The 8,775-nt window shown below is 37.2% G+C and overlaps 1 non-coding gene across 1 annotated transcript; it reads right to left on the minus strand.

Annotated features, from left to right (window-relative positions):
- Positions 1-211: 211 nt before the first annotated feature.
- Positions 212-8,452, minus strand: LOC18425566 (DEAD-box ATP-dependent RNA helicase 3B, chloroplastic). Its single transcript, XR_016057913.1, has 8 exons — positions 8,426-8,452; positions 5,203-5,301; positions 4,013-4,236; positions 3,376-3,745; positions 2,356-2,504; positions 2,087-2,181; positions 1,576-1,860; positions 212-584 (listed from the first exon to the last, which is right to left on the minus strand). It is a non-coding gene; the product is annotated as a DEAD-box ATP-dependent RNA helicase 3B, chloroplastic (transcript).
- Positions 8,453-8,775: the final 323 nt, after the last annotated feature.

An 8,775-nucleotide genomic window follows, 5' to 3' on the forward strand; every position in this document is an offset into this window, starting at 1 on the left:
TAAGTCCAGAGATATATGAAAACAAACTTCAAATTCTAATATAGCATTCATAGCAGAAAGTATCATTCTTAAGCATAGACGACTACAAAACGTTGATTTTCTTCCAAACAGGATGGCCCACTGCAGAGAGATTGTATATGCTGCAAGCGCTTCATTCAAGCATTGAATCCAAATCCATAAAGGGAACACTTGAAACTACTTGCAAAACAGATTGCTTTAAAATGCCACACGCATGGACACGCGTGCACATTCCATATCTTGATATAGATATGTCAAAATTCGATAAGAACACTTGCTTTACATACCGTAAATTTCTCTAGCACAACAACAACAAAACCCTGTAACTGTCATTGGAGAATGGCACCATAGAATTCTCTTATCTCAAGTGGACAAGAGTGAGTGAAAAAACTCTTCAGATCTTTGAAGCTTTTCTAACCAACTATGATCAGAAAATATATCACAAATCAGACAGAGAAGGCTGTGAACAGTTGAAGAGGTGATCCATTTAGAAATCTTGCTTACTTGGGCAGTCTGCCGCCCTGTGCCCAGTTCTGCCACAGACGAAGCATGCACCACCAAAGCTTCTGCAACATATCCAAACTTAATCTCAGACACCATGTTGACATATGTGTAACTCTAGTATGCGTACATACAGATTTTCTATAAGCAAAATGTTCTCTTTAAATCTGAAACGTTGATTCGAATGAATTAAAACCTCAACTGCTTATTAATGCCAAGAGAAGAGATGTGTCATGAAAATTCAAAGTGCACCAGTTTTTTCTTGAGAAAGGCAATGGAAATTAAATTATAAGTTTACAAATACACTTGCAGAGATTTATTAGAGAAGTCAAGAGCTTTTGATCAGTGATGTCACCAAATAAGTCGTAATTTTCCTGGTGAATAATAAAAACAACTAAAAGCTGCAAAAATAAGATTCAAAGAGTGATGCGTAGGGAGAAAGTTGATGAGATTGAGGGTAAGTGTCGAATTTTCTGAGGCTTAATTTATTTTAACGAATCCGCACATGATATGTTGAGCAAAATGCTATGAGGCAATCTGTGACATATTTGGAAACAAGAGAAACCATAGGTAGGTCTGGAGATTTTTACCTTGAAAAAAGTAATTTTCTGACTAAAAAAGATCTATTGGAGAATAATTTAAAGGGATATCGTTTTGAGAATGACAATCTGACTATGATACCAAAATAAGTGAGAAGTAAGAACATGTATTGCCATATGATCAGGCACGAAAAGTGCCTACCGATTTGAAAGGCAAATCCCACAGCCATAAGATCAGAATCCAACCATGAGATGTGGGTAGGGATTCAATCGCGTTATTAAAAAATCAGCCCAGCATCCCAAGATTTGATAGAATTCAACAGTTGTAGAATTTTGAATAGACAAAAGTGGGGGATACTTTTCCTACCCAATCAGAAGTGAAAAGGACATCTGTTTGGGTGGTAACAACATTGTAACAACCAAATGAGACAATATTCATCAAGTAGAAAAGGTTGAGGAATAGTATTTGGTTTTAATTGTGCGTGTGTGTGTGTATAGAGGGGAAGTCACAGAGTACCTGTCCCTACTCCCAAAAGAGGATGATCGGTTTGACCTCCTATTGCCAACGAGCCAATCATCATCGTCATTACTTCTCCAAGAGTTCCGAGACTGGTTACTCCCACCTCTGAAATTCCTCCCACCTCGCCTGAATTGATATTCATCATCAGAGTCTGCGCGGCCCCAGTTTCGTGAACCCCTGAAACATCCTCGATCTCTCGAACCACCTCGGCCCCCTCGATCCCTGCTTGAAAACCGCCCATAGTTGTCTCCTGATGGCCCGTCATCTTGCAATGGTGGCAACCGTGAAGGTAAAGAAAAAAAAGATTGTGGCAACTATTCAAAGAAGAAAAGGCAAGAAATTGAACAATGTCTGAAAAGGTTATTGTTCATGTATAAAAAGAATTAGCTAATAAGGGAAATAGCAATGAAGTGCACGCAGCAGAAACGAAGCTGCAAGTAAAGGTTATATCATGGGTAGAATGGGTAAATGGCAACTTAAAAAATATGCTGCACATCATATACTAACCTTCGTAATCTTGGAAATGGTATTACCAGGTGGAGTCTGCTTTGTAGATAACTCTTTGGCTATCTTCTCAGGCAAATAAAAAACAGCTCCTTGAACCTAAGCAGGACAATTCAAAACATAAGAGGCTCTTTGAGTAAATGCAGGAACCGTACAATTTCAGGTCACTCGGACCAACTAAACAGTTCCAGTTCATATTTAGCCAATCAAGCCGACCATGATATAATTGGAGTTGTAGCTAACATAAGAATACTTAACATGATAAGTACATACCCTTTCATCAGCAATCAAGTGAATCTTTCTGACTTCATCGGCAGCTGCAGGATAGATATCAGATAGAAATCCAGTGACAGATCTGGCTGACAGAAACCCTCTTGAGAATCCCTGTTCGCGTGTTAACTGCAAAGTCACCCATCCCTGCTTCCCAAGACAAGCCATTTTCGAAGTGAATATTGTATTTGGATGATAAAGTTACCCAATTGATATATTTCTCTAGACAAAGGAATGAAAATGTGAAATTGATCAATCATTTTCACCATACAAGCTTCACATCTCAAAACATGGAAAATCTCTGACCAGCCATAGATTTATTTATCTAAAAAGTATATCTATACTACATTATTAAGCTAGAGTTAAGGGATGGACACATGTCAGAAGAATAAATGGGGACTCTACGATGAGAGAGTAGATAAGGTAAGGAGTCCTAGAGTTAGGGTATTACTTAGGGAATGGGTTTATATAAAGCCAAGAGAAATCCCAAATTTTAAAAGCTTTAGGTGAGATTTTTTAGGAACTTTAGATGTTAGGGGTGTTTCCCTTTTCCTTAGGAAGAAAAAATAAACTGACTTTGTAAAATTTTGTAAACCAAATCTTACATAAGGAGAGCATCCTAAAAATTCTCCTCTGGAAAATTGCGAGGCTCTCTCTAAATTTCTTATTTAATTTGACCCATAATTCATATTTTTTATTTTTAGAGGAAATCAATATGGTAGTTATTAAAGTTTAAATGTTGCGGGTTCGTGAATGCGAGAGGTAGAGAGAGAGAGATGAGTTATCCTTTTAAATAGTGCTGGGAGATATTCAAAGAGAGAAAGATATCAACAAGGATTCCCTCAACAAGCACCTCCTAAAATTTGTCCAAGCTAACCTTAGGAGCTACAACGATTCGCACACGTGAAGTGCATTGTCACACCTTAGACTCAACGCATGAAGTTAGATAAGACTTCATGAATGATAGGAGTTCTAGAATGCATAATGAAACAGTAAATCTGATATTCCAGCAATGATTACCTTCATGAGTGACAAGAGATCTAGAGGATGGGGGTTGAGAGAAACCACTCAAGTGAGCTAAGGCAGCTGCGAGAGCATCCGTTCCCTGTTCTTCGATCATTCTCTGAGCAGCTGGAAGGAAAAACGGGATGGATTCAGGATGGACTCCCTTAAGAGTAGCAACAACTTGTTCAGCTGAAGATTCCAAGACCTCTTCCATTTGAGGACTGATATATTCGAAACTACACCCTACATCGCGTTCGAGAGATTTGATGGTTCTCCTTTGACTACCAGTGAACATAAGAATAGCAGTGCCTTCTTTCCCAGCACGACCTGTACGGCCAGAGCGGTGGACAAAGGTTTCTAGATCATTTGGCAGTTCGTAGTGGATAATCTGCATGAAGTTGAAAAACAAAATCATGCTATATTCCTCAATGTTAGCTCCCTCTGATGTGCATATGTTACATTCAAATATTGCTGAACGATATGTAGTGTTTCTCTAAGGTAATATTATTTCATGAATACGAGGAAATAATTTAATCAGGTTGCAAGAAATGCACACAAATGCAAATTAGCTCAAAAAAAAAAGAAAAAAGAAACGGAAGAAGTAGAAGAAGCATAAATGCCAAGATTTCCCCAAGAAATATCTTTAAAATCTTACCAAATCCACATTGGGAATATCGAGCCCACGTGCTGCAACATCTGTGGCAACAAGCACAGTAAATTTGCCTTGTCAAAAACCATTTAGTGTTCTCTCGCGTTGATGCTGAGAGATATCCCCATGCAGAGCCTCAGAAGTAACGCTACTAGTTAACGCCAAAGATACTTCATCAGCATCTCGTTAGTTTGTGTGAAAACTATTGTCTTTCCTCCTTTAGCATAGACCTGCAAATATATAACAAGAAGCAAGTTAAAAACAGTTTTAACAGTTCACAAGTAGAGGGTACATATACTCTGTAAATACCGATGGCAAAAAAAGCAAGATCACATCCAGTAAGAGACTTGAAAAAAAAGTTGATGGACACAAGGAATAGTTATGCAAATCAGGCCTCAAATTTTATATATAATGCAATGCTACAAGAGGAAAAAAGGTAATAGCCTAGTATACAAAATAAAGTATGAATTAAATGAAGTGTGAATTCAGGGAGTCCTTAGCTTAAGAGCTCTCAGACCAATCCAGATAGGTGAAAACATTTCATTGTTCTTTTCCCAATCTAATGACGATTGTTGGGATAAGGCTTGAATGATGATGGTGATGATAATGATTTTTCACAATCTAATGTGAAAAGGGAGAGATACGAGGGGGAGTGGACAGGTTTAAGGGTTCTAGGGTACAGTGGGGGCTTGGAGTGGTTTACCCTCAAGGAATGCAGGGTTGTGCCCTTTGATGCTCAAATATCTGGTATTGGAGATCATGAAATGCTCCAAACCAATTACATCATAATTTTTTTTTAATAATATAACTTCAGAGATAATGCTAGATATTGTACTTGAAGAAACTTCTGCCGGTTGCATACTATTGCATAAGGCCTAATTTGTTGGTTCAGTGCATAGGAACAAATAAGACACATTATTTAGCTTTCCAAATTTCAGAATGATGTTCACTTATTATGCTTGTTTTTCAAGAGTCTTGTTTTCAACATAAACATGTGAAATGTTCCTTCCTTTTTGTTCATTTTCATCAGTATAGATATATTTAGCAGCCACAAACGAAGTATCATAACGTGACTAGACACAAAAAGGATACGACATAAAAAGAAATTGTAAAGAATATAATTCGTAAGTATAATTCCAGATCATTATATGACATACACCAGACATGCCATTATCATGATATCTTCTCAATCATACCGTGATGAGATCCCCAAGGATAGTGCCCTTTGTTGTTGCAGTTGTTGGTATTGCATATAGCTTGATGCCTTCTGCTAACTTTTCTTCTTGATCACCTACCTGTAAAGCAAGCACATGACGTTGTAGATGAAATTCAGTATGTGCATGTGCATATGTCATGGGAACAAGGGGACTAGTTTGCAAAAGATGCTAAAACATGCCAAAAGAGAGAGAATATCAAACTAGATCTATAAAATGCTTCTGATTACATTGCACACCATAATGGACAAGAATAATCGATCTACATCAACCTGATATATCACAAGTCTGTAACCACTTTATGATTTTGTGAAGTCAAATTCAAATACCAGATTTTACAATACAAGACTATGATTCTTTTTGATAGGTAAATACCAGCCTATTTTCAGCTAGACGATGTCAATACCAGTCCTCACTGAGAGAGAAGATGAGAAATGCATACATTAAGAAGGAATATGTTTAGCAAAAATCAGTGAAATTTGAGAGTTTATCCTGTTACCTTTCATGACATTCCAATCCATCAACCATCTGTTTTTTTTTTGAAATGTTAACATTAGGAATGGAACCTAAGACATTATACTAAGGGCTCTTACCCCATAACAACCAATGCCCTGCCCGATCCCAAGGACGGTAAAAACTCATGCATTTGGGTTTTGAAGACCACATGGATCACCCTATATGACTTTTTTTCATTTATGGGAAATGGTGTGGCCATTCACGACACTGGGAAGCAGGATGTCCTTTCTTTATGTATTGAATGAGTGAGGACTAAGAAGCTCCAAATCCTTACTCCCCAAGATCAATTTCCTTATTGAGATGCTCCATTTGGTCTGGGCTGCCATCTAAAATCCGATTTTTACAATCAATTTCAATGTGTTGTGATTTTTTTAGATTTATAACCTCTTAAGAGCTCTAAATCCAATTTTTTTTTTAATGGAGATTGACTTGTAGGTATTTTACATTAGGGTGTGGTTTCTGTAAGGTTGTAACCTTAAACAATCCAATTAAGGCGCACCTCCAAATTTTATCATAACGTGTAATTTTGGTGTAAAAAATTCTTAAGATTATCTGAAAATCTGTTTTCGCATCTAATTATAAAATTTAAAACTCCAAAAATGGTTAAAATCCAGCAGATCTATAAACATATAAAAATCTTGAAAATGGACGTTCTAGACAATGTGTTGCAAGATGCACTATTTATGGGACTCAAAATCTTTTCTTTGTTTTTTTGTCATATTCATACATCTCGATGTTGAAATGATCAATTAGAAAGTTTTTCAACATTAAAACAACCTTGAGGTGTATATTTAATTCTACACTTTAAAGTGGCAACCTTATATAAACTTTTTCCTTCTCCTTTGGTGTCTGTGGTGAATTCCCAGCTACACCCTAACAGACCTGTCGTTTATTGCATCTCTTATGTTGAACTACGAACATAGAATTTAGCAATTGATATTGTTTTGCTAAAGAAAATATGCTCATAATGAAAAACAATTTGATGTTTAGGGGAAAGACTTGATCAGGCTGTGTTTGATAACCAAGAAAGTTGAGCAAAGTGCCCGACTTTCCCTAATTTGATAGGTTAGATTTCCTTGATGTGGATTCTAGATCAGTAATATGAATAAAATGCCTCCAATATTACAAAGTAAACTTTTAAAAACAAAAGAGAAATTACTAAATTGGCAGATCGGGCATGAAAATTTGGGGGGGAGGGGGGACATGATTCATAGCTTGAATTTCTTCGATTTCAACTTCAAATCCAAATATCTTTTATATGATATGATAGAGGAATAAAAAAAAAAAAACCAAATGCCTCTAACATTACAATAAATTGAAAAACTAGATAGAAATTAGAAAAATGGCTTATCGGGATTAGCCAAACTTTATACATTTTATTTTGTAAATGTGGAGTTTTTTTTTGTGCCCACAAATTTCCGTACATGTCTAATAGATGATTCAAAAAACAAGGATAAACTCTCAAATTTCACTGATTTTGATAGGGAAAATGTTATGATAGGGCTGCAACCCTATCAAAATAAGTAAAGCTTAATCTCAAAACTTATTTAAAATTCCAATTTTTGTCGGAAAACCTTCAAAATCGATAATCTTGGCCTTGATCATTTGGTTGTGAAAAAATTAGGATATTAAGCCTTAAAAATAGTATATATTGTAACACACTATTTAGGCTTTTCATATTATCCTAAAAATAAATGTTCATAGATCTGCAAGATCCCTCCATTTTTTGAGCTACAAATTTCACAATCAGTAGTGAAAATTGATTTTAGACCCATGATAGAGATTTCTCATGCTCGAAGTATGTTTTGAACGAAGTTTTGAGGTGGGGCATCACCTTTTTTTCGGCTCAAGCCTTATAGAAACTCCATTGTTCCATGGAGAAACTTGTTCAACGCAATGTGTGATGAAACCTTTAACATTTTCTCTAAGTTTGAAAATTGCCCTTACAAACTGCAAAATATCATACGTTTTTCAAAGAACTCTCACTCAAAGTTAAAACTAATGAGCTCATAATGGAGCTTTCACGTTCTACTATTGAGCAGGTTGTTTTTTTTTTATTGGTAGATAAGTGGGGATTTTAGGCCCCTGCCCGTTTTCAGAAATAACTTTTCAAGGACAGCCCTGATCAAGCCGGGTTTAGTGACCCGACTCATTGGGTCTATGGTCTGGGTTCCTCTCTTGGAACTAGTTAGGTCTAAGCACATAAGTACGACTTTATAGTTTCTTGACATAGTTTTTAGGAACGGGCAGGGCTAGGGCACCCAGTCTGTTGCTAGCCCTAGTTTGGGGATTTGGATCCTCTCCTAAACTAGTTGGGTCCAAATAGATAAGTATCGACTTCATAGTTTCATTAGTCGAGTCTGGTTCTAGGTCAGTTAGACCCATCCTCCCGCCAAAGGTGTGTTGGGTTTATGTGGCCTTTAAAGGCCTTATAAGTGTGTAATGAAAAATATTTACTATAGTAGAACATAAATTCAGTGGGAGTGTGGTCCCTCGAAGACCATACTAAGCAAATGATATTTGAGGATAATGGACTGTGCTTGACGATCTAAGCCAGTCGGTTGAAGAACCCAAAGTACCTGGGCATAAAAAATAAATCGATAAGGGTTTTTGCGTTAGCCCTAGATGATGTCGGAGCTTATGCCTAGATGAGTGAGCCGAGAGATTGTGTGTGTGATGGTAGGCTTACATAGATGGTAGCCAAAACCTCATCCATGTTCCATCACACGGTATGCATATAGATAGATCGTTCAGAAAAGCTAGATATCCACTTTTGGGTGAAGCATAAGCACGTGCAAGAGATACCCCTATGCGTCATAGAGCTGTGGTCGCATCAGGTCGTGGTGACCTTGACTTGTCCCTAGGGGAAGACCTGTAATCCACAAACTAGGATTGCGACTTCGTGACTCATCGACCAGACTTTGGTGACCCACTAATGAGCCCCTGTTTGAACTGTGGGTCATGAAAAATACTGGGTCGGTTCGATAAACAAGTGTGGTCTGTAGTCCACAATTGAAGGTGGAGTATCCCGTAATCGTT

This window comes from Amborella trichopoda, chromosome 6, assembly GCF_054954075.1.
Source record: "Amborella trichopoda isolate Santa Cruz 75 chromosome 6, AtrichopodaSantaCruz75HAP2 v2.0, whole genome shotgun sequence".
Lineage (NCBI taxonomy): Eukaryota > Viridiplantae > Streptophyta > Magnoliopsida > Amborellales > Amborellaceae > Amborella > Amborella trichopoda.